The sequence below is a fragment of the Pelodiscus sinensis genome, chromosome 27 (assembly GCF_049634645.1).
Source record: "Pelodiscus sinensis isolate JC-2024 chromosome 27, ASM4963464v1, whole genome shotgun sequence".
NCBI classification, from domain to species: domain Eukaryota; kingdom Metazoa; phylum Chordata; order Testudines; family Trionychidae; genus Pelodiscus; species Pelodiscus sinensis.
Window position 1 is genome coordinate 12,684,215 of NC_134737.1, and position 23,588 is coordinate 12,707,802.

The following is a 23,588-nucleotide window of genomic DNA, read 5'->3' on the forward strand; positions in this document are numbered from 1 at the left end:
ATCAACAGTTACATTATTATTCCATTTTATGGGTGGGGAAGAGGAGGTACACCGAGATTCACGAGACTTGTCAAACATTACACAAGTGAGCCAGAAGCATAGCCAGGATCAGAAACTCAAAGTCCTGAGATTTCTGGATTTTAAACAACTGGGCACTATTTTTCCACATGCCCCACACGTTGTGTTCTCCCACAGGTCTGACAAACAATGCTCACAACAGAAGAAGCACTTCCTTACTCCCTACACCAATGTTCATGCAGTTCCCACCACCAAACTAATTAACCACGGCAGAAAAATCTGAAAGGAGACAATTTACTAAATCAATCCCGGATATCAGTCTCTGCCAGAGGCTGTGTCCAGCCTAATCTCAAGAAAGAACAACTGTCCACATCCAGTGCAGAATGCACGGCCAAAGGACTGCAGCAGTTGTTGATTGTCTGTAGAGAAATGGTTGGTCAATAGATTCTGGCTCTCTTTATTTCCAGTTGCTCAATCACATTAAGAGACCATTACAAATACATTCAGTACATCCTTAGTATTGCTTTTGTGTGTACGCAATTACTGCAGTCACCACCGGGATGTTATACAATTGTGAGTGGGAGGGGAGGGGATTTGCGTCACTGCATGCAGGAGGGAAGGTGCTCACACCCGACTCTCTTAGAATGCGGTCTTGTTTAGTGAAACTGCCTTTAGCTATAAAAGAGGGTGTGCTTTGCCCAGGCTTATCGGCAGTATATAGCAGTCCTTCCAGGGACACAAAAGTAGCCAATCTAGCTGCTTTGCACCACATTTTCTACTCATTTCAAACAAGCAATGGTAGAAAATCTGTCACTCACTGAGCATCTAATGAAGCTTGCTAGCAGAGAGAAACAGACACTTGCAAAGGGTCTTCTAAACTGGCTTTGAGATGTCAAAGCCTCAAATTTTCATTTTTGTGGGACCATGAGTATTCAGGCTAAAAGAAGGGAATTATCTTCTGATAAAGGAAACTGGCATTTTCTGAGTCATGCCTAACCAGGTCCTGTTTTCCTACCACTTTGACTAGGATATGCTTTAACATTAAGTTGTCAAAAATATTCCTGGAAGGTCCTAAAAATTAAAGCCAACTGGAAAGATAAATTACTAGACAGCTTCTAGATGGAATGCACACCTAGCTGGGATACAACGGTTAAGCTACTCACTGTGCCATGCACCCTCATATGCCATTACACTGAATGGAATGTGGATATGTGGGAGGTGCAAGGCAGATACACAACAGGTGCAAAGGAAGAGATAATCAAATTACATCACTGTAGATATCCCCCGCCTGACCGGGCCCTGGTCCACCAAAGCTCATATCGAGAGCCCTGCATAATACAATATTTGTACCCAGACCTGCATCCATATTCACAAAAATGAGCTGTGGATAGCTGCATCCCTATCTGTAGATTCTACAACCCTTCTAGGCAATTTATTACAGTGTTTAACTACCCTGGCAGTTATGAAGTTTTTCTTAATGTCCAACCTAAACCTTCTTGCTGCAGTTTAAGCCCATTGCTTCTTGTCCTATCCTCAGAAAACAAGGAGAACAATTTTTGTCCCTCCTCCTAGTAACATCCTTTAGATATTTGAAAACTGGTATCATGTCCCCTCTCAGTCTTCTCTTTTCTAAACTAAACAAGCCTAGTTCTTTCAGTCTTCCCTCATAGCTCATGTTCTCTAGACCTTCAATCATTTTTGTTGTTCTTCTCTGGACCCTCTACAATTTCTCCACAACTTTCCTGAAATGTGGTGCCCAGAACAGGACACAATACTCCTAATCAGCACAGAGTAGAGCGGAAGAATGACTTCTCATGTCTTGCTCACAACACTCCTATTAATACATCCCAGAATCATGTTTTCCTTTTTTTGCAACAGTGTCACACTGTTGACTCATGTCCACTATGATCCCTAAATCCCTTTCTGCAGTACAGGCAGTCCCCGGGTTACGTACAAGATAGGGACTGTAGGTTTGTTCTTAAGTTGAATTTGTATGTAAGTCGGAACTGGTACATGTTGTAGGGGAAACTCTAGCCAAACATTTCTCCAGAGCTCAGTTTTATTCTCCCACACCTCACTTCCCTCAGTCCTTTATTCTCAAGCTGAGGTGTCTGCTGAGAAAAGCCGCTCCGCGTCTCCCTGGTCTGCTGGGGGGGAAGCAGCTAGTGCGGGGTTGCCTCACCTCGTTTGTAAGTAGGAATCCGATGTAAGTCGGATCCATGTAACCCAGGGACTGCCTGTACTCCTTTCTAGACAATCACTTCCCATTCTGTATGTGTGAAACTGATTGTTCCTTCCTAAGTAGAGTACTTTGTATCTGAAGTCACAGGAACTCATGCACTTGTTGAAAGTCAAGGCTAATCTCAACTGGAGAATAAAAAATTTAGAGTTAATGTGATATAGCGGTGTGTTTCATTCTCTAACAATAACAGAAAAGGTTCATTTTATTTAATAGGTCAGTACTGTAGAATTTAATACCTTTAGCTCTGAAATACTGCCTAAAATAGAGGAATGCAAACATGTGAAAGAACACCCTAGATTCCAACTCTCTCTTTTAAATGGGTGACACCAAAAGTTTTGATTCGGTTTTTGGATCTCCATATTCTATCATTGTGTCTTTCTGTCTTGGATCCTTCTCTTCTCCTGCTCAATGTCCCACCGAAACAGCCGATTAACAAATTGTTTAGGAAATTGCTGCCTGTTGGGAATGCACAAAGCTGTCAACATTAACTTGATGTAGCCATTTGTGAGTGGGCACAAAGCTGATTAGGAATTCAAGAAAAAAAAAAAGGAGTGTGGGGCTTACTTGTTTTGAGCAATTTACCATTGCAACAGGTATTCTGACAATTTGACATGGTGGCACAATCTGTCATTAAGAGCAACAATAAACAAGTTTAAAGAAAAAATGTTGGTCTAAACATATCCTTCAAGTGTGACTATATACGCTTAGTTAACTGAATATGAAAGAATAAGGATCTGCCTATCTGAACACAGCAAGAGTTAAGGCTGCACCTTCCACCCTTGAATCAACACTTTATGCGTGTACTTGTACTACCATGTACTAAATGTTAAGCTGGAACACGCAGTAATACCTAGTCACAATGGGTCTAGCCAAAAAGGACGCTGTACAGTCCCTCGTGTCCTCATATTTAACTCCACTAAATAATTGTGAATTCAGAAGCTGATCGAAAGCAGAACTTGTTTCTGCATCTTTTAGTCTCACAAATCTGTTGTTTCTCCCAAACACAATCTTGCACATTAGTGTGAGCAGTTGAAAATATTGGCTTTCATTTAACATTTTCAACTCTCCAGACTGAGAATGACGATAATCAATGCACCCAGACAAATGAAGCATGCCATAATATTCACAGATTACAAACCTGGGCTCATATGCCCAGAATCCAGAATATTTAGTCACCACTATGAAATACTTTTCTCATCCAGATTTTGAAATAGCCCTAGGCACAGAAGTGAATTCTGGCTCTTGTTTTAGAAAAATCTTGTGAAATTACTGCAAGCATTATACAAGACTGTGAAGATACTTTCTGGAATGTTTTCTACATCTAGGTTCTGTGGCTGCAGACCTTTTTTTAAAAAAAATCCTCTGTACTTTGAAGATTTTTCAGACTGTCTAAAGCCACTGCCAAACATGTGGCATCACATATGTTGTCATGGAAAGAATGGCAGTCTATGAATATAATGGAACCTTCTTAAAGTTGAAGTTGTTTTTCTTTGAACCATGTCTTTGCTCCCACCCAAGTATTTACTATCAAGTGGAACTTTACAAGCTATTTGCACAGCATAGATGTTGCTAACATCCAGTGTACAGAAAAGTATGCAAAGCAGAGAACAGGACACAGCTGTATAATCTACACTATGAAGACAGAGAAGTATTACACATGCTAGAATTTCAACTAAACAAGCACTACATCAGTCCTGATTCACACTTCCTAGAAAACAACATGCCCAAAAGTGCCAAATGGAAACTTAACTTTGTAAATCTCTGAGGAATGTTTGTATGAATGAGAAAGAAAGGACTTTGTGTTAAATGAAAAAAGGAACAAAATGTCTAGCCATAAAAACATAAATAAATCAAAAAGATTTCACTCTAACACAATTTAATAGTTGGAATTGTCTGAAGTAATAATGATCTTTCCTGTACAGAAGGGAAGCTATCAATGGACATGATGGGAATTTATGACACCAACCAGTCAACTGCCATATACAAATAAATTCACAGGATTATTAATCCTAAATCATAATTTGTTTACGGCATAGTTTTATGAATTTAGCCTAAGCTGTTGGGGAGGGGGGAAATAAAATTGATTTCAGTGATGAAGGATTCTGTAAACACGACTGTTGTATTATGAGCCATTTTATTTGGAAACCAAGTGAAAGCCACATCAAATGCACTCAAAAAAATGAAAAACTATTTATTTTAAAAACAAACAAAAACAACATACTGGTTTGTAGAAAATCAACTTCTATTCAGAGCCCGGATTAAGTTGAGAATTCCATGTGCAAAGAGAGAGGGTTGCATAATCAATCAGGTTGTAATGCTGGCCTTTATAGAATTACATTACAACATTTTAAGAATGCAGAGCACCTGCAGTTTATTTCCCTTCGGCTAAAGAAAAAAAAATTGTATTTGCTTTTTCTATGCAGCATTATTAAATAAGGGTAATCATCAACCTTAAAAGGGTCATAATTCTGTTATGAATTTTCAACTATTACAAGTCACCAAGAAAACAGGAGGAATATCTATTTTTTCTTCTTTGTACTCTCCACAGCATTTCTGTATAGCTGTCATTTTCACTCTTTCTTGTGCATAGACAATTTTATTTCCCATGGCCCCCCATCATGTCTTTCACATTGCAACAAGGGAAATAAAATAAAATAAAATAAAATAAAATAAAATAAAATAAAATAAAGAAGTTGTGGGGCAGGACTTCAAGCTACTTGTAACCTTTTGAAACTGACTAGATTTTGAGCTGTGGTTTTAAAACCACAACCATGTCAGTTAGCTAAGAACTATAGGTACATACTGTCCATTAAATAGTACTCAAGTGATTAAGCAGCTGTTTGTTGATTAGATAATGAAAACAGAAGGGGGTGAATGGAACAGCTAAAGTTCCCCTTCACTGTTGTTAAAACATGCTTTTGCCTGCCTTTGATTGAGAAAGGGGATTTGTTTTGTTTTGAAAGAAAATTCACTCACCAAAACATTTACATACACCAACCAGGACAAAGGAAAAGAAAAGTGACTTTTCCCTGGTTACAGGCTTTTTAAACATGCCTGTAGTAGTCTCTACATACATTCTCTGCAGAGTGAAGTCAGAGATAAACTATCTTTGATTCAGTAACAAATTGCAATTTGGCTTTGAGAAAACAACCATTTTAAACCTGACACTGGCTCTCTGTCTTCCAAATCTAATTATGCAGCTACAGGGTTTCAGATCTGTATTAGAACAACAGCAGCAAAAAAATGAAATAAACAGAATAATTTGCACTCTGCTTGGCTGCCATTAAGCAGCAGATTTCTCCACTAGCCTGGCTGTGCAAATCTGATAAAAAAAAATCTTTAGTACTGTATTACTTCATTAGTCATTTATTTTGAGACCTGACTCAGTTCCCAAGAAGGCACATAGTGTTCTTCCTGAAACCACTTCAGAATTAGAGACACGAAGGCAGCTCCAAATAAACTTCAGTTCAATGCTACACATGCATCTGCCCAAATGTTTGGATCTCTAAAGAAAAAATTTCTGACTCTCTTAATTACAGTCATACTATTTTTGGAACTCCATTTTGCTCTGTGTATGTGTTTGTATCTCTAATTCAAATAAACAAAATTCAATTAAAATCAAGGTCATTTATCTGTCAGATATGTACTTTAAGATGTGCTAGAATTTGACTTCAAAGATTCACAGCTTTGTACAATAATTTCCAGACTAGCTTTCAGCCTACCTAATGTTCAGATTTCTTCTTCTTTAAGAGGGGGAGCTATGAATTTGAAATTAACACCAATTTAATCAAATTTCGATGGGTATACTTACCTTCTAGTGTGGGCACATGCAACAAGCCAACAAATGTGCCACACTGAAAGTCATAACAATCGAAATAGCTTTTTAAAAATGAAAGTAGCAATGTGCATTGTTGAAACTTAATTGCTAAATGCACAGTGTGAATTATGAATCACTGTGGGCTAAAATGAACCCAATGTACTTGTAGTTTATCATCAGTTAGGGCTGGCTGTTTCTCCAGGGGAGTCACAGAAACCACTACATGTATTTTTCAGGGACCGCTGAGCAATCTCCACTTTATTCCCTTCCAGTAAATGAAAGTCTTTCACACCAGGGTACATCTAGACTACAGAGAAAGAGCAAAGCTACTGCTCTCCATCTTCCTGGGTTCGAATTACTGATCTAGTTAAGACAGCTAATTCGACACGAGAGGGGCACTCCAGTCTATGCCAGTAACCCTGCTTTCACGAGGAGTAAGGGAAGTCGAAGAGAGTGTGTTCTCCCTTTGACTTCCTGCAGTGTGGACAGCACCAAAAGCCAAGTTAAGCTACTTCGATTTCAGCTATGCAATTAATGAAGCTGAAGTTCCGTATGTTAATTTGACTTTGTCCCGTAGTGTAGACATACCCTCAGGCTATATCTATACTGCAGGTATTTGTCGGCAGAGAGTATGCTAATGAAGTGCTTGTAGGCATTTGTATACCTCAAAAAAGGAGGTATACAGGATCTTGCGCAAAAGGGATTTTTTGAGCAAAACAGACCCATCTACACTGCTTGTTTTTGCAAAAACTTCTTGCACAAAAGCACGTCCATACCTCAAAGCGCAGCGCAAAAGCAATGTGCTTTTGCGCAAGAGAGTGTCTACACTGCAAGAACACTCTTGCGCAATAAAGTTCTGATTGCCATTCATAGAATGCGCAAAAACCTTGTAGTGTAGACGTAGCCTCAGTGTCCTGGATAGGTCATTCTGAGGGAAGTTACAGCTATCACCAGAGAGTGAATCTTTCAACCCTATAACTTGGTGATTTCACAGGTGCCTCCTAAAATATGTACAAATGCTAAATAGCATTTAAAATACCCTTTTTAAAAGCTTCCCACTACCAACTATTGTGATCTCTTCTAGCAATTAAGTCTCCCGGCAGATGTTTTCTTAATTTAGATTGTTACACAGGACACATAAGAATGGAAGAACATAAGAACAGCCATACTGGGTCACAGACCCGCTTTTTGGGGAAACGTATAAGCGGATGAGCACCTTACAAAAGAGCATTTAAAAGCCAAAAAAATTCCAACAGCCAGTGTAATCCCAGCAATGCTTGTGGTGCACTAAAGCAGCTCTTCGACCAAAGTTCCCTTTAATTTATATTTAGAGGTCCCCGCTACCTTATCTGATCTTGTAATTACAGCACCATCTACAGGCTACTCCTGCATTCTGGCATGGTTATATTCATGGCTTCATTTCTCTTCCAAGTACAATTAAACTAATTAGGAAACACTAAAAGGAACATTTCAATGACACTTGTGTCAGAGTTAGCTAAACAGTACCAGTGTCATAAGAAAACAGGAACCAGAAAAGGAGTCCCATCCTCCCATGTACAATAATAATTGAGTAAGTACATTATGGGTTTGCTTTCTTAAGCACCAACCATAGCGTATGGCCAGAAGCAAGATATCAATCATCCTATAAGCCCAGCATGGCAAACCTTATGTTCCTGTTTTGCTTTACAGTTTTCCCAAGGAGCCTGGATAATTGGAAGTACAGTGTTAGCCAGGGCCACAGGGGCAGGAGAAGACCTTAAACACATTCTGCACTCTATTGAGAAATACCTGCAGTCATTTCCATTCTGCCGAGCCCCCCAGCTGTTCTTTACACCATGTTGTGACACCAGTTACAGCAGGCAAAACTGTTTTAGCACACACCATTTTGGAACAGCTACGAAGGACAGTACAAGAGCACCTGTACTCTGGTATTGGAACCTTAGCATGCAGTACCTGACAACTAGAATCATAGAGCTGGAAGAGACCTTAGGAGGTCATCCAGTCCAGCCCCCTGCCCAAGGCAGGACCACTCCCAACTACCACTACTGTATTTAACTATCACTATTTGCCAGCACTGTCTGTTCCCACATTGACAGGAACTACAACTTCTGAAGGGAACAACTCAGTGCAGTGGAAGAGCTACCTAACAAGCAATGCTGAGTCCCTGCTACTCTAAAAGGGAGAGAGGGGAAGCACAGTACATGTTGTGCCGATAATATGACAGTGTGTGTCCTAGCCACAGATGCTAATCATTCTGCCCACCTAATGTTCCTGTAACTTTTCAAGTGGTTTTAATTAGAATCCAAGTCACAACCGGTTTTAAAATATGTTGAATAAAAAGCCATCCTCACATTTAAGCAATAGGAGAAAGTGAACAGTATGGCTCAGTATCCGGCTGCTCTAAGAGTATCCCTGTACTTTTGCCAACACATAGCAGAACTGGTGAGGCCTGCCTGCATCCTTAGGATGGAAGGGCTAAAGGCAGCACTAGTCTTACCTGATCACACAACCAGCAGTAACATTTTAAAGAGGTGTAGTTGCTTTAGGGCTATGCAGGTCAAAGTACAGTACAAGTCTAAAAGAACAATTTGCCTATTTATCCAGGTGTTCTTTAGAAAGTCACTTGTGCCAACAACAAAAATGAACAAATTCTGTCTTCGAGTGGATCTTTGATTTTAATTTTTCCAAATTGCTTAATAATCAAGGACTAGCCCAGGCAAAGTTCCTTTTGACTCAACATCCACTGTAGTTGCATGTTACAAAGATACCAATTAACAGGTATATTCTTACGTAACATTCAGCATGTCGGTACCCAGCCTAGACACTATATCATGGCTCAAGGAAAGATGATCAACTTTCATTTTAAGAGCTATAAAACTAATGGTATATTCTTAATGTTATTTCATAGTCGGTTCCTTTAAGGGAGAGATCTATCTATCTATCTATCTATCTATCTGTATTAGAGTACATCTGTCTGTCTATGAGTCCATCTGTCTGCAAGTCCGTTTGTTCAAGAACTCCTCCTAAACTGTATGGCTATGTCTACACTACGAGTTTTCTCGGCAAAAATATGCTAATGAGGGACTCATTTGTATGAGTCACAATCTCATTTGCATATTTTCTGCTGATCCATTTTTTAGCTGGGGTTTTTGAGCAAAAATGTCCACACTGCTTGTTTTTACGCAAAAACCCCAGCGCAAAAATGGATCGGCAGAAAATATGCAGATGAACTGAGACTTGTGCAAGTAAGTCCCTCGTTAGCATAATTTTTGCCGAGAAAACTCGTAGTGTAGACGTAGCCTCTGAGGTAGGGGCACCACATTTGGTATGTAGCTTCCTCTTATCCTAACTTAAAGCAGGATCAGGGTTTGCTTGTGCCAGGAAAATGAGAAGTCCTTGGAATGGGACTGTTTTCCATAAAACAGAGAGGAGGGATGCAATAGTCACAGTGAATACCCACCTCCCCCCAAATTCTTTCCTGCCTCCAGCTCTAGGCTGCAGTGCCAGCTGGGGGAGTGGGTTGGAGGGAGACAAGGCCCCTGCCAGCCAAGTTGGAGAGGTAGGGGCATATAAGGCCCCTGTCAGCTAGGAGGGAGAGAGAGAAGGCCCTGTTGGATGGGCTCCTGGCCGGAGTCGCCTCCCCACCCCCTAACCCTCACTCTCAAATTCCCTCAACCCCTTCCCTGAGCCTCTCCTCAACCCCCCACCCTGACTTCTGCACCTTCCATGCCCCCAGCCTCCTGCCCTGCCCCCAAACATTCCCAAGGCTCTGCCCCGACTCCTGCATCCTCCTCCCCTCTGCCAGCCCTCTGCCCTGAAAGACCCAGGCAACACCAGGTAAGTCTTCTAATATAGTACATAAGACAAAAGCCCAGAAACATCTATGGTCCAAGTGACTTTTATAGCCTCCACCAATGAGATGGAATTTAAAATCACCTGTGAACCTCCCCAGTTCCCACTTTGTATTTCCGGCCCAACGGAAAGGTTACAGAAGATGGATGAAGAGCACCCCACTTACATGCAATACAATATGCTATTTCCTGTACCTCCAGTTTTCAGTTTCTTGCTTCCTGAGTGGGTGAGAGCCTAGTGATAATGTGCACATAAAATGCACACCACACCTGTTACTGCTGCCATTGGCAACTGTGAGAAGTGGGAACCCGGCATTACGTTATGGCATCATGCTTAGCAAACACTAACTATATATAAATACCTCATCGCTGGGAGTGTGTTTTCAAACGTGTTCACAAGTTTGGGACACTAACAGCCCCGTCAGATTCCATAAATAAAATCATCTTTAAAAAGGTGTGAAAATATTTAAAATATCTAACTACCCACTACTTGCTATTCTATTACTGCAACCTGTTTTACCCCCACCAGCTATGTCTACACAGCAGCGTTATTTTGGAATAACTGACATTATTTAAAATAACATAGTGAGCGTCTACACAGCAAGCCATTATTTTGAAATAATGTCGAGATGGCAGACTTCTTATTCTGATTCCTGGAACCCTCAGTTCACAAGCAGTAAGGAAAGTTGAAGGAAGTATTTGTTCTTCCTTCAACTTCCTGGTGTGGATAGCACCAAAAGCCGAATTAAGCTCTTTCGATTTCAGCTACGCAATTGATGTAGCTAAAGTTGCGTGATTTAATTCGACTTTTGCCGTGCTGTATAGATGCACCCTACCAAAATTAGTCTTCATTGGTCACTTTTATCTAAGAACAGCTCTAGCATATTTTAATTTCAATGTCCAGAATTGAAACATGGACTCAGCCTGGAGCACAGCTAGCAACTAGCGCAAAGTATCAGTGCAGAACATAGAATCATAAAATATTACAACTGGAAGGGACCTCAAGAGGCAGAACCAAGCGCCATCTAGATCATCTCTGACACATGTTTGCCTAGCTTGCTCTTAAACATCTCCAATGATGGAGATTCCACAACCTCCCTTGGCAATTTATTCCAGTGCTTAACCACCTTGATAGTTTGGAAGTTTTTCTAATGTCCAACCTGAAACTTCTTTTGCTGCAATTTAAGCCCATTGCTTCTTGTCCTATCCTCAGAGGTTAAGAGGAATCATTTTTCTCCCTCCTCTTTGTGACACCCTTTCAGAGAGTACTTGAAAGCTGTTATGTCCCTTCTCAGTCTTCTCTTTTCCAGACTAAACAAATCCAATTATTTCAGTCTTTCCTCATGGCCAGGGGCGGCCTGTCATACAGGCAGACACGGCAGTCGCCTAGTCAAATGATGACGTACTGCCGTTGAGGGCTTTGGATGCGGGGGCACCAATTGCACATTCTGCCTAGGGCTCCAGTTGCCGGTAGCTCATCTCGGAGGCGGGAGCGCTGATCGCACATTCCGCCTGGGGCGCCAGTTGCCGGCAGCTCATCTCGGGCCTCCCCTGCTCATAGCTCATGTTCTCTAGACCTTTCATAATTTTTGTTGCTCTTCTCTGGACCTTCTCCAATTTCTCCACACCTTTCCTGAATTGTGGTGCCCAGAACTGGACACAATACTCCAGTTAAGGTGTAATCAGCACAGTGTAGAGAAGAAGAATTACTTCTTGCATCTTGCTTTCAACACTCCTGCTAATACACTGCAGAATGTTGTTTGCTTATTTGCAACAGTGTCACTGTGAGGTTTACAGGAGCTGATAAAAAAGGGTTTATGTTCGACAGATCCGTATCTAGACTGCCCTTTTTTCTTCGAAAAAGCTCCGTTTGAAAAAAAGTGGCAGCCATGTTTATGCTAATGAAGCACAGGATATTTAAATCCCTGCTTCATTAGCAATTTCAATGTGTCTAATCTATATCTCTCTGTCAACAGAGGTGTAGTCTAGACACAGCCTGAGAATGGTTATCCAGCCAGTTATGCACCCATCTTATGATAGCCCTATCTATATTGCTTTTCCCTAGTTTATTGATACGGTCATGCAAAATTGTATCAAATGCTTTACTAAAGTCTATGTATACCACAGTTACCACTTCCCCCTTATCCACAAGGCTTATTATCCTATCAAAGAGAGGATACCGGAAAGAAAGCTAAACCTAGTTAACCAGCGGAAGAATGCTCATCTGCAGTGCCTACTACGGGGGAGATTTTCAAAAGCACTTAGGCTTTGTCTACACTACAAGATTTTTTGGCAGAAAATATGCTAATGGGGGACTCATTATCATAAGTCGCATCATCATTAGCATATCTTCTGCCATTTCTTTTTGCACAAGGGATTTTTGCTCAAAAAGAAGTAGTGTGGACGTTACCTTTTTGCACAAAAACCCCATTTTGCGCAAGATCCTTATGCCTGTCCCGGCAAAAACCCCTCCTGCAAAAATCCCTTGCTCAAAAAGAAACGTCAGAAAATAATATAATGTCGTCACGACTTATGCTATTGACTCCCTCGTTAGCATATCTTCTGCCAAAAAACCTGTATTGTGGACATAGCCTTAGTGTTGACATAACACGGCTCCCACTGAAGTCCACATGGCAAAGAGTCCCAATGGGACTAATTAGGCCCAAACTGAGCACTACTGAAAAGCCACATGATGCGTGAAGATTTCATAATCATATATTTTAAGATTTACTTACTATAATCCCCCAACTTTATTACCTTTTGTTTGCAAAATCCATATCCATTTAGTTTTTCCTACGTGATGATGTTTCCAAGTAGTTTTAAATTAAAAATGAAAAGCCACTTTTTTAAAAAATTGCCCAATACCAGCCATCTAGCATTCAGGGGCTAGACCACAGCGAGGGAGAGAACTGCTAAGTGGGGAAGAAGCACTCTATTCTGTTTCAGATGGCCAATAAGTTACTGTATGAACAGTAAGAAACAAAATATTGGAAATGACGACCACGTGGACATTCTTTTAATGCACACATTCCAGCCAAACATCTGACATACTTTGCATCTGTGTAGATGTACTGTTATTAAGTGATACAAAGGTTAGTCACACTCCTGGCAATAAAATCTAGAAGCCCAGACTTATCAGGTCCCTCCTCTAGTCACTACGCTAGAAATCAGTGGCCAGCTGAGATGGCTTATAAGTGTAAATTAATCTTGTCCCACAATCACGAGAGAGATCCGTAAGTGAAATGCGGTAAGTGGCTAGCTGAGAAGCAGACAACTAAATACTGGAAAGTATTTACAAGGTAATTCAGACTGGTATACACTGGAATGCTGGATCCACAGTAAAAGTAGCTCCCTGTAAAGTCAGAAGAGTCTGTACTGTTTAGCGGTGAACTTAGGGATCTAGAAAGACTGCAGGTGTAACCACAAGGAGGAAAAGTAACTACCAATTAACCCAACATTTTCCCATCACACCACACTATAGCCGCACTGTTGAGCATCTGACAGGAGCCACCAGCCATTATGGTGGGGCAGCCCAAGTAATAGCTGTACACCTGAGACTTCTTTAGGCCCCATGTACATAAATGACTTAGTGTTGCTACTGAATCCTATGCATGAGAGTGAACAATAATTCCTGTATCTACTGAAATGCAAGACTGTTGCAGGGCCAAGTCATGCTTCTTTTCGGAAGGCACGGAAATGCCATGAGTGTCAACTCAGCTTTCTAAAAATCAGAACTTAGGGGTTTTTTGTCATGCCACTTGGCTCTAATAACCTATGGAGATTCCAAGAGCCACAGAATTATCATCCCCTAAGATTCTGAGAGCATCTTTTGAAGAATGGTATGTTTGCGGTGTCCACGTTACTGACTCGCCACCAGCAGCATGGTTCCTTTGTGACACATCTTCCTGCTTACAGCTGGGCCTCCCACATTTTCTTAGACGAGTCAGGAGTTGTCAGCAGCAGTGATGTAAGCGACTAGTCGACTATCCAATATGCATATGCTTATCGGGTAGTCAAGTAGTGACTCGACTAGTCGCTTCCCCACCCCTGGCTGCCGCTATCAGAAACAGGCAGCAAGAGGTAGAAAAGGAGCTGATGCTGGGGTGAGCCAGCTAAAAAGCCAGTTCTCCCCAAAACCCTCTCAGGGGGACAGGGGAGGCAGAGGCGTAGCTGGGACTGGGTGCAAGCCAACCCCAGACACTACATCTCTCTTTTTTAAAGGTATTAAGAGCCACCAGGCTCTTAATACATGTAAAAGGAGGAAGCACAGCACCTGGGACCGAGCATGAGCGGGGGACAACTGATTCCCAGCTTGCTCCCGGTCCCCCCAGCTGTGCCTCTGCTTGGTGGCTCTTAATAGATTTAAAAGGCAGAGCCAGGCCAGGAGCTAACCCTGCTGTAGCTCTGAAGTTTCCCCCCTTATTGGTTAATCGAGCAGTCCACTACTCGATTAGCTGATTACACACAATTTAACATCCCTAGTCAGCATAGCACAATACATATATCAAGCTGAGATAGCATCAGCATTATTTGATATGAGGAGATCGCTGCAGGGGTGCAAACTCTCCCAAAAGCAAGTCCTCCCCTCCAGTCACATTGAGAAGGCAGAAGGTCCCCTCTCCCTTGCCTCAGGATGGGGAGAGGGAGCCACCAACTTTGATTAGAAGAACATGTTCTGTACTGATTTCCTTCCACCATGGCAGGAAGTCCAGAGTGGACAATTTCACCATTGATCTCCATACAACACAAGGTACTTTTTAATCACAGAATAAAAAAAAATAGACTCCTAGGGCTGGAAGAGACCTCAGGAGTCATCAAGTCCAGCCCCCTGCTCAAGGTAGGACCAATCCCAACTAAATCAACCCAGCCAGGGCTTTGTCAAGCTGAGACTGAAAAACCTCTAGGGATGGAGATTCCACCCCCTCCCTAGGGAACCCATCCCAGTGCTTCCCCACCCTCCTAGAGAAATAGTTTTTCCTAATATCCAACCTAGACCTCCCCCACTGTAACCTGAGATGGCTCCTTATTCTGCCATCTGTCACCACTGAGAATAGCCCCTTTCCATCCTCTTTGGAACCTCCCTTCAGGAAGTTGAAGGCTGCCATCAAATCCCCCCTCACTCTTCTCTTCTGCAGACTAAATAAAACCAAATCCCTCAGCCTCTCCTCAAAGGTCGTGTGCTCCAGCCCCCTAATCATTTTGGTTGCTCTCCGCTGGACCTTCTCCAATGCGTCCACATTCTTTCTATAGTAGGGGGCCCCAGAACCAAACGCAATACTCCAGAGGTGGCCTCACCAGTGCTGAATAAAGGGGAATAACAACTTCTCTAGATCTGCTGGCAATGCTCCTCCTAATGCACCCCAATATGACATTAGCCTTCTTGGCTACAAGGGCACCCTGTTGACTCACATCCAGCTTCTCATCCACTGTAAACCCCAGGTCCTTTTCTGCTGAGCTGACATCATTTTTATTGGGACCAGGGTGGTAACCCAAATATCAGAAATCTTATCGATCTTGTCAGAGAAGAGAGGGCACTGAGTATAGTTTTCACTATTGTCTTCGACTTTACTTTTAATTAAACTAGTTTATTAAAGCAAAAACAGAACATCAAAAGACTAGGTCTAAAGACACTTCTAAGCCAACTAGAGAATCTTTATTTTTGGCCTCTTCTCAAGAGAGTTAAGCAGAGGACCTGCATCATCCCAAGTCTGGATAGCCAATACTTCCACCAGCCCAGGGTTATTTAACTACATATTTTTTCTACCGTTCAAACACATTTACATACAAAATTATTTCACGTGCAATTGCTGATTAAACAAAAACCTTGTTACTCGTATGACAGGCACGACCAACTGCAGTCCAGCTTATCGAACCCCTCATACTCATGCTATGTCCCACTAACCTAGAGAAAATAAATTACAGCTTTTTTCCTGCGTATTCCCCCTGTTTAAATGAGATCAAAACCCGCATCTGCAGTATAAAGCAGTTACAGCGCCCCCAAGTGGCAATCAGATCTGCTTAAAACTCTGATAGGTCAAACTAACTCCGATGCCTGATTTCAAAATAGACTGCACTGTTTTTAAAAGTAATGTTTACAAAGCTTTCCTCTGTGCTACTGCCACTGTACACCAGCGCTTCATAAATTCAGTAGGTTTCAAACAAAAATACAGAACCTGCCCACTTGTCAGACTGGGCCTTTATCATTCAATTATTCTATACAGATAAAATACAAAGTACCACAGTATTTTACATCACCTTGCAACATGGATTGATGCTGGCTAGGGCCTTTTGGAGCTATTATTTTACAGTTTGTGTTCTAATCAAATGTCAGAATGCTATCCTTTCAGGGGGAAAAAACAAAGGAGCTTTTAAATAAGGGTCATTCTGTAATTCCGAAATAATTGTACTTGTATAATCTTCTTTTTGTTTTTGATTCATGTGATTTTAAGTAGTCCTCTCACTTTTTTGGATGCAGTATCTGAAAAACAATCTCAGTTACCGATGGAGGGCCCAACACTGCAGGGAGTTAGAGATTTATACACAGAATTCTGTAATACTGCAGATGCTTTCAAAACATGTTTGTGGCTTTTGTCATAGCGACAACCACACTTACACACAATCTCAATATATCAAAAATAGGCCATACGCTTTAAATGTAAATTCTTCAGACCATGAATGGTTATTTCCATAAAGCACTAAACATCTGTAGAACAATTTATCTAACTTTTCCATGTTACATTTTTAAATTAATCTTTTTTTGGGGGGGGGGAGGGGGGTGAGAGGAGTACAATTTCAGATACAAAATTAAGAGTGAAATTTTAAAAAGCCATATACTGTAGATGAATTAGGTGCCCAGATCACTGTATTTTAGTAGGAGTTGCACACCTATCGCATCCCAACTGTTATGCAATTAAACAAATTAAGGTATAACCAGACAACAAACTTATTAACCTCCCTCATTTTACACAGCTCAGCGTGCAACAACACTTTCTGCAATATAGAAGTATTAAGGAGCTTCCTGTAACATCACTGCCTGGGGAAGGACCAGACGACCTATGGGATTTCTCTCAATCTTAATAGTGTGAATCAATGTCAAGGCAAACACACCTTCCTACACTCACACACAATGCCCGTCACTAAAGCCCACTCTGTTATGTAGTGACACAAAGATGTTCATGAATGACAGAGTCTGATTTGTGACTGCTTCCTTTAATCTCTTTTCATGGGTTTATTATTCAACTGTTTGAGTTTAAACTTAGAATAAAAGTTTTCTTGGGACACTTTTTTAAATTTTATTTTATAAATATAGTGTTTATATTTTTACTCTCTATTATAACTCTCAGTAGATGAAAAAGCGTTAAAAAGGTGTTCATAACTCAAAAACTAACTACTAACTATATTATAAATAGTTGATATTAAATAAAGCTGCTATTACTTATTTCAGAAGATTTTAACATATGGGTCTCACAGTTGCCTAGCAGACAAAACTGTTGTGAACTTAAATGGATACATTAGGTCAGGCCTGGGCAAAATACGGCCCACAGGCTGCATCTGGCCCGCCAAGCCACCAGATCTGGCCCTCGGATGCTGCGGGGAGCCTCAGGCAGGCTCCCCACTTGCCTCGCTCCACTTGCACACCACTCAGAAATGCGGCTGTGAGTCCAGAAAGGAGTGACGGGGGGAGGGGAGGGAGCTTCTCCCATCCCCCAGCACAATCCCATTGGCCAATTTCAATAACAGGCAGCCACGAAACATAAAGGGTTCCTGAGCACATGGCTGCAGCCTGTGCAGAGGTGAGGCAGGCAGGGAGGCTGATTCAGGAACCACTGGCAGAGCCTACCACTGGCACCCCAGTCCCTCTCTTCCCCAATCCTCTGCCACCCTCCTATACCCATATCCCCTCCCAGATCCAGCACCCCATCCCCAGATCCTGGCCATTCCCTGTCTTCACACCTCTACTTAAAAACATTATTCTCTGATCTGCTCCTCTCTATCCCTCCCTCTCTCCTTCAGTTGTGTGGACTTGTGGTAGATTAAGCTGGCATGTTGTTTAGGCTTAGGCCTTCTCTACTGAAAGTGCTCTGCCTTACATCACTAACAACCTAGCCAAATCAAAAGATTGTTTTCCTTTTTTATCATTATGTCTAGACTGCAATCAAGGGGTGTGACTGTTGCTGGAGCAGACATCTAGGTGGACATCATCAGCCTTCTTTGTCACTGAAAAATATCCTTCCTCTTTCCCATGCTCCCAAATTTGAGGTCATGTGTGATTCTTGTTTATTTAGGCCCTCACTCAAATTGTTACTTATTTGCAGTGAAGTTTTGCAAAAATCTGTTCTTCCCTCATTATTCTTACCAATAAGCAAGGTGTGGACAAGAGTTTCAGTCTCTTGTCTTGTTTACTGTAATCATTCCCTTTCCAGTGTCTCCAAAAAGTTCATGCTGAAGTCATTTTCCTCTGCCATTTCTCTGATTAAGCTTCTAAAATCCCATCCTCACTTACCAAACCCAGGCTTATTTTCCTCAGCTTCAGGTCCCTATATAAACTTGGACCCAATGACTAGAGCCCTGTACAGATACAAAATTTGTGTCTGCATCTTCAAAAAGTTACATGGATGAATTTGCAGGGTTCTAGATACAAAATCTGTATTCGCCTAATGAACTGCGGATTTCCTTATCCACATCTGTGGACGCAGACACCTATAGATACAAAGCAGCTATCTACAGATTTGCAGGGCTCTACCAATGACATCTGATCTAATCTCCTCTTACACCACCCATGCCTTCCCTCCCAACCCTTTCTCTTCCAGTTCCTGCACTCCTCCCAAAGCTGCTTCCCCCTTTCTTGTCTCAGTTTTATACCCTCTCTCTCATACTCCACTATCTTTAGAAAAATCTGCCAGCCCCACCTTCTATTTTTTTGAATCCCTCCTCCCCAAGAATTCTCATTCTCTTCACCAACTAGCCCTACTCATTCTCCTTCCCTCATTTCTGTCTCCACGTAGCCTTGCATCTGTCTGGCGTATTTTAGCATAGGAGCTCTTCAGGATACACAGCATGCCTTGCTTCGTAAAGCACAGGGTAAAATTTACACCACTGTATAGTGTACGGCCACGTCTATACGTCAGGAGCTTCAGCAGCTTAACTGTGGTGCTGCAGCTATGCCACTATAATCCTGTGGTATAGAGGCAGACTACAGTAATGGAAAGTGTTTTTCCCTGTCACTGTAGGAACTCCACCTTCTTGAGCAATGGTAGCTAGATTGACAGAAGCATTCTGAGCACTGTAGCTACATCAACCTAAGGCCCAGTGAGAGTTAGAAATGGAATATGTCTATTAGACTATTTTGTCCCTTCCGTGCCTAATCAGGGCTTTTCTCATCATCCTTTAGTGTTTTGTCCAACCCAGTTTGAAATATTTTTTAAGTACAGTCAGTTGTATTAGAGGATCTCAAAACACCACATACCCAAATTCCTAGTTATGGATGTGAAAAAAAAGAAAACTAGTGACTTCCCTTTCAGGAACAAATTTTAGTGACAGAGGCAGGTAATGCTCTGTCACTTAAATTCATCGCTCTAACCACTAAGCATAATGTCTCCTTGCCAGTGGAGCTTTAACCCTTGAGACAATTACTGCGCAATAATGGAGCTTACTGTTTGGCATTTCTTGCTGCTGTTTAACCTAAATCTCACAATGCCCAAAACATTTTTTTTAAATTAACTGTAATTCCAAGACATGCCTGTTCCTAAATTAAGTGTGTGATCTTACTGTAACACTTTGTCCTTCCACTCCCCTTCATCCTCCTACACCCTAAATATTTCTTGCCCTCATTCATGACTTTGTATCTAATATTACATCATAAGATCTTCAGGGCAGGGACTACATTTATGTTCTAGAAAAAAGCTCACAGCACCGCAAATAAATTGTTCTTTTCTCAGTTTCAGCCTACTGCTCCTTGTTTACTATGCTTTGGCTCTCAATAATAATTTCCTCTTGCTCCTTGGCATTTATACCCCTCAAATACTTGTAATTCAAGAGCCTGTAAGGTATAATTTTTAAAATAGAATATAAATAGAATTCAAAGAGATTAAAAGCCAGAACATTCAGGAATCAAAGCACAATTTATAGATTAAAAGCAACATCCTTGCCTTTGTTCATTTTCCATTGAGGAATACCTCATTTAACCCAATCCAGCTGCATCTTTATGAAATCTGCCAAAAGAAGCCAGCCATGTTTTTCCCCAGTGCCAACCGGCATTTTTTTGGGTTCCTAATCCATTGTATTTATTGATGGGGCAGTGTTTACATAACTCCAGGTAACTCTCTCTCTACTACCATTTTATTAATCAAAGAAGATATTGAAAACACTATTTGCTCTCTTTTTTATAATACCAATTTCTAACACGGGTCCAGCCCCATCCACCAAGTGTTTAAACAAGTTTAAGCATCTTTCCAGCCTCCTGTAGGGAAAGTCTTGGTTTACATGATCTGTCCTAGCAAAAGGTGACATTTTAGGAATGAACATTTAAATAGAATCACTGCATTCATCTAATGAAAAGAGACTCCTCAAACTAGCACCTTAAAGACACTGTCTACAGTACACTGTAGAACTGAAAGTAGCAAAGCTGTTTGAGATAGTCAATTTCATTCACAGGCAGAGTCAATTTCATTCACAGGCAGGATCAATTAAATGGTGCACCTTGAATATAGCCCTGGAAATATGAACTGGAATTAACCAAATGGAAACATTACACATTATTTTTGAATTTATCCTTCAAAAGCTCTTATAGCTCACCAGGTAAATAATATTCCTTTGAGGCACTAATATGCATGTCTGAAATGCACTTTGCAGCAGGAAAGTAGAAACTTCACAAGAGCTATTTGTGCAATCGAATGTGAGAAAAAGTGAGCGTCTCCAATCATGTTTATTTTGTGTTATATATGAAAACTGTGCAGAGTCATGTTCTCAGTATTTACTTTTACAATCCATGGGACATTTTTTCGGTAGGTGTCATTATACAGGAACCTCATTTTGTGATGATACTATACTTTTACACCTGGAGGAAAAAAATATCCTCCTCTAGGGTTCTATTACCATGGCTGCAGACCATGTTTGGATTCACTGAAAAGCACTGCTGTAGGAAGCTGCAAAACAGTATTTCAGCAAAGGATACAGGGCTGCCTATAGTGAAAGTAGGCCACTTTTCAATCAGAAAATCTAGAAATGTTTGACATTTCTGTCAGAAAACAAGTGAAATCTCAGATACGGGGCAAAGAAGATTAATACAAATATAACTCTTTTAAATGATTGGGTGGATGCAAAGTCAATTTAACTTAAAATTTCCAGATTAAAAAATATATTAATATTTAATATCATAATTGTATCACAGACAAAAGTTAGAAGATTTAAAGCAAAGACTCTAAACTCACTTTTTTGTGCAAAGATTTTTTGTAAGCTGTTTTTGAGAGATTTTTTTGTGCTGAAGGTTCCTCAGTGGCTTTCAAACACCAGGTAGATTCAATATATTGTGAGAATTGAAACAATTTCCTTTTGTCAATTATCTGTTTAACTTAAAGATTAATTTCATCAGGTCCTTACACTTGGCTCTTTCTGAAGTCAACAACACCAGCAGACTCCATCTAGTCTCCCACAGTACAAGGGGCATATTACAAGACATTAAACTTTTTTTTTTTTACATACCATTCCTCCCAAGGGAAAAAAGTAACCCAGATCCTAAAGCAAAAAAGCCTAACACAACCAACGGACACTGTTCTTCCTATCCTTGCAAAATTGCATTTATAAAGATAACAGTGTTTTATAAAACAATTCAAAATCCTTGGCTAGAAGCAATATTTCAGAACCATAAGGCCAAAGGTAAGGACCAAATCCACATACACTCCAATCTCACACACCTTCCATACATAGGAGGCTCCTGTAGTACTTAATAGAGGTTCCTTAGCCACAGCACAAACAGCCCACCTGTTCTCCAGGTTCTTCCTGACGCCACATCCCACCAAGTTCCTTCGCCCCCTTTCCTCCATGCCTCCTTAATTCCTTTCCTCCCATGATAGGGTTACCACCTGGCTCTTACATAGCATTTGCGATACACATACACAATGCAATATTTGCAGCATTTCCTTCCACTGCTCTTCATCACCTCCTAAACCAGGGTCTCTATATTGCTGGTAAGACATTTACCTTTCCCCACCTCTAATATCATTAGCTCACAGACATTCACCTTCCTTCCCCCCCCCGCATTCCCCTTCTGTTCTGAAATGTGATTTGTCCTTTTCATATGTGTTCACTTTTTTTAATTGTATCCTTTGGTATATATGGTTGTGACTATTTTCTTCCACTATTTGATCTGAGGAAGTGGGTCTGGCCCCACGAAAGCTCATCGCCTAATAAACCATCTTGTTAGTCTTTAAAGTGCTACATAGCCCTGCATTTTGTTTCTTCTATATTTCTGGTTATTGGGGGGAGGAGGGGAAGAATTATATTCCTCCCCTCTCAGCAGAATTAAAATGTCACCATCCCATTTTTAAAACTTTCCCTATTGGGGGGTGGGTCATTCTTCTCCCCCCCCCCAAAAAAAACCCCACCCACACTCCCCAAATGTTCCTTTTGGAGCCCCCTCACATCCATCCAGGCATTAGTGATTCAGAGGGGGGCGGTGTGGGAGTGCGGGGGTTCAGAGGAAGGGGGGTTTAGGGGAGGGGGAAGGAGGAGGCAGGGGGCAATAGGGGGACAGGGACCCCAAGTTACCCTGGAGGGGGGGGGTCTGCCTCTCAATGGGGGGGGCTGCTCATGGGTGGCCCGGCCCGGGGGGGGGCAGCCCCTGACTATAAAGGGGGCTGGAGCCTCGGGGGGGGGCTCACCAGCCTCTGAGCCACGGCCCCGCCACCCCCCGGGGGCGCCTACCTGCCGCTCCGCTGGCTCCCGCCGCCGCGCTGCCCGGCTAGAACTGACACCGGGCGGCCGGCCGGAGCCGGCCCGAGTCCCCCGCCTTCCAGCGAGGCCCCGCCTTCCCGAGCGCCCATTGGGCGCCGCGCCTTCCCGTCTACGTCAAGGGCGCTCGAGCCGCGGCTTCATTGGCTACTTCTCCGCCCTGCATGTAAATGAGGCCGCTTCTGCCCGCCCCCTGCCGGGAGCAGAGCCCAGCCTCAAGCTTTTTGCGAAGAGCGCGGGGGGGGGAGCGCCGGAGAAAGTCAGTGCAGCCCCTCAAATCCTCCATGCAGCGCCGCGGCCCCTGTGCAACGCCCCCACGCCGTCCGTGCAACCCCTCCAAAACCTCAGTGCAACGCCTCAGGCCCGGTGCAATGCCCCCTGTCAGTGCAACCCCCCCCCATCTCAGTGCCACAGCTCAGCCCCAGTGCAACCCCCCCAAAACCTCAGTGCAACCCCCCCAAAACCTCAGTGCAACGCCTCAGACCCGGTGCAATGCCCCCTGTCAGTGCAACCCCCCCAAAACCTCAGTGCAACGCCTCAGACCCGGTGCAATGCCCCCTGTCAGTGCAACCCCCCCCAAAAATCTCAGTGCCACAGCTCAGCCCCAGGGCAACCCCCCCAAAACCTCAGTGCAACGCCTCAGACCCGGTGCAATGCCCTGTCAGTGCAACCCCCCCAAAACCTCAGTGCAACGCCTCAGGCCCGGTGCAAT

General features: G+C 42.3%; 1 protein-coding gene across 1 annotated transcript in view; it reads right to left on the bottom strand.

Annotated features, from left to right (window-relative positions):
- FKBP5 (FKBP prolyl isomerase 5) overlaps positions 1 to 22,978 on the bottom strand; it is a 63,845-nt gene extending 40,867 nt beyond the window's left edge. Inside the window, exon 1 of the mRNA XM_075910362.1 lies at positions 22,850 to 22,978. The gene's annotated coding sequence lies outside the window, so the exon portion shown is untranslated. The remainder of the gene's footprint in view (positions 1 to 22,849) is intronic.
- Between the last annotated feature and the right edge of the window lie 610 nt (positions 22,979 to 23,588).